The 3,210-nt window shown below is 42.6% G+C and overlaps 1 pseudogene; it reads left to right on the top strand.

Annotated features, from left to right (window-relative positions):
• The first annotated feature begins 2,177 nt into the window (after positions 1-2,177).
• Positions 2,178-2,272, top strand: LOC141124409 (U2 spliceosomal RNA; annotated as a pseudogene).
• The last annotated feature ends 938 nt before the right edge of the window (positions 2,273-3,210 follow it).

Raw genomic sequence — 3,210 nt, 5'->3', positions numbered from 1 at the left:
TTTAATCTTTTCTAGGGGCACCAAAAAAATTTGTCCAGGTCCTTTTTAATTATCTTTGTAGAGTAAACAATAATTTTATCTCTTTTCACAGATTCTTTGGTTCTCTGACATATTGAAGGAATGCGGGTATACATGAGATTTTGTTTTGCGGGTGTAGATGAGATTGCTTTCTTTTTCATCACTTTTCATTATGAATGAAATAACATTATTTACAGGTTAAATATGTATTTTGCAGTATAAAGCCCCATAACTGGGGAATATTCTAATGGCCCGTACACACGATCCGAATATCGTACGACTTTCCCCGCTTGCTGGTCGCATCGGGTAGGGAATAGTATAAAGTACTCCCAAAAAAGCTTGTACGACGACAAACGACCGCCCTGCTTGTGTAACAACGGTGGAGTGTGGTGATGTAATGTACGATTGCTAATGGCGCCATGTGTTGGCCAGATGTTACAGACGGCAGTGCGCGATCATGGGACAGAGGGGCGGAGCTTAAGACACATGCGCTATGACTCGGAATCATGCCGGATAACGGATCTTTTGCGGCAAGTTCTATCGGGACTTTGCTTCCATGCATGCGATTATTCCGTATTGTTTATTTGATATTCTTCCGGGGTCATTAGCAGCTTCCAGTTATGCACAATCGTTCGCTGACGGGTTGTCTCGTACAACTGTTGTACACATTACACGATTATCGTTCGTTCTATTCCCGTACAAGGAAAAATCATGGAGCTTGCTCCTTCAAAATTTTTCATTTGGACGGTCGGAATTGGCTGTCGAAAGAAGTGTACAACATGATCTGAAAATCGTACGATTCTTCCTTCGATGACAGTTTTCGTACGATATTCGGATCGTGTGTAAGGGCCATTAATCTGTTGTCAGCTACCTTTGGTTGATATAGTAGGGAGCACAGTAAAATAATATGTATAGTATTGAATTTGTTCCAATGTACATTTTAGACAATGTTACATCTAATCTGGTACTAGAATGAGAAGTAAGTATGTAAAATGTATCTATTAGTCAGTGTGCAATTTTTTTAATTTAACCACTTAAGCCCAGAAGGATTTACCCCCTTCCTAGCTGACCAGAGCACTTTTTGCGATTCGGAACTGCGTTGTTTAACTGATATTTGCGCAGTTGTGCGACGTTGCACCCAAACAAAATTGAAGTCCTTTTTTTTTCCCACAAATAGAACTTTCTTTTGGTGGTATTTGATCACCTCTGCGGTTTTTATTTTTTGTGCTATTAACAAAAAAAAGAGTGACAATTTTGAAAAAAAAGCATTATTTTTTACTATAATAAATATCCACAAAAAATATATAAAAAAACTAATTTCTTTCTCAGTTTAGGCTGATATGTATTCTACATATTTTTGGTAAAAAAAAAAAAAAAAAATGCAATAAGCTTATATTGATTGGTTTGCGCAAAAGTTATAGCATCTACAAAATAGGGGATAGATTTATGGCATTTTTATTTTTTTTTATGTGCATTGGCGGTGATCTGCGATTTTTATCATGACTGCGACATTATGGCAGACATATCGGACACTTTTGATACTATTTTGGGACCATTGTCATTTATATAGCGATCAGTGCTATAAAAATGCACTGATTACTGTGTAAATTACACTGGCAGGGAAGGGGTTAAACACTAGGGGGCGATCAAGGGGTTAAGTGTGTCCTAGGGAGTGATTCTAACTTTGGGGGGGAGGATTGCCTCACTACAACATGACAGAGATCACTGCTCCCGATGACAGGGAGCAGTAGATCTGTCATGTTGCTAGGCAGAACAGGGAAATGCCTTTTTTACAAAGACATCTCCCCGTTCTGCTGCTCCGTGACACGATCGCGTGCCCGCCCACAATGCCGCGATTTAAAGGGGACGTACCTGTTTGCCCAGCCATGCCATTGTGCCGACGTATATCGTCGTGCGCTGGTCGGCATGTGGTTAATGAACGTTATTATATACTGCTCTATTTAAATAAATACCCAAGAGACTTGGTTTTTGAACTTAATTTCACAAATAATCATTGCACAAAATGTATTAGGGTTTAATGTAAATGATAATTCCACATATAAGTAATGGCAGTTTCACAGGGGTGTGGCTGGTAAGATGTGACAAGCGCCTGTGCCTTTTAGGAATCCTGAGCACCACCTATGTTGCAGTCATACCAGATCGCTTCTCGGCCTCTTGGCTAAGATAAAGTGTAGTATCTGTTCTTATCAGTGTCCAGTATGGGTGCTATGCCATCATTCTGGCTTTACCGTGAGCTGGGATGGCTGGCTATGTGGTAGGCTCTGAAGGCTAGTACTGGCTGGAACAGAAACTGGGTCACCCACAGGCAGTTAGGGCACAGGAGTAATTCCCCCTGGATGGGCCCAGTTGCTCCTGTTTTGAGTGGATCTGCCTTGTCTGGCCATGGGCTGGGAAGGCAAAGAGTCTGTGGTGTCTTTGTCCCCTGGGAGTGGTCGCCCTAGGGGTGCTCTTAGTAACGCTTGGGTGTGGGACAATTACAGTGTAAAACAGCACATGGTCACAGCACCAAAGCTTTTTTCTGCACTGCGCCTTTTAGGGCTAGGCCTTCTGGTTGAAGTCAGGGGCAATTCTTGTTACCAGAAGATAAACTAGAAAACATAGACTTTGGACTTTGCAGGCACTACAGTACACATATTTGGAAAACTACAATATCTTTAATAAAAAAAAGTAAAAAAATACAAGAAAACATAAAACAAAACAGTTTAAAACTTGCCTATTAAAGGTAAACCAACTCTACCCTCAACCTTGTGCACTACATAGGAGAAAAGTACCGTATTTATCGGCGTATAACTCACACTTTTTTCCCCTTTAAAATCAGGGGAAAATCGTGGGTGCGTGTTATACGCCGATCCCCCGCCAATTGTGAGCCTTTTGGCGGCTTTCAGTGGCTCTTGGCCGCTCTCGGTGGCTTTCACAGTCTCGCGTGAGCCGCCAAAAGCTGCCGAGACATGCTGACAATGGCCGAGAGCGGCCGAAAGCCGCCGAGACACGCCGAGAATGGCCGAAAGCCACCGAGAGTGGCGGCGCCATTTTTAAACGGCAGCAGTCTGTAAATGACACAGGGGCAAGGCGGCAGATGGACACTGACAAGGTTGCAATGATGGACAAGGCTGCAGATGGACACTGACAAGGCTACACTGGCACTGACAAGGCTACAGATGGACACTGACA

This window comes from Aquarana catesbeiana, linkage group LG01 (genome assembly GCF_042186555.1).
Source record: "Aquarana catesbeiana isolate 2022-GZ linkage group LG01, ASM4218655v1, whole genome shotgun sequence".
In the NCBI taxonomy this organism is placed as follows: Eukaryota; Metazoa; Chordata; class Amphibia; order Anura; family Ranidae; genus Aquarana; species Aquarana catesbeiana.
This window is presented reverse-complemented; position numbering and strand designations above follow the sequence as displayed.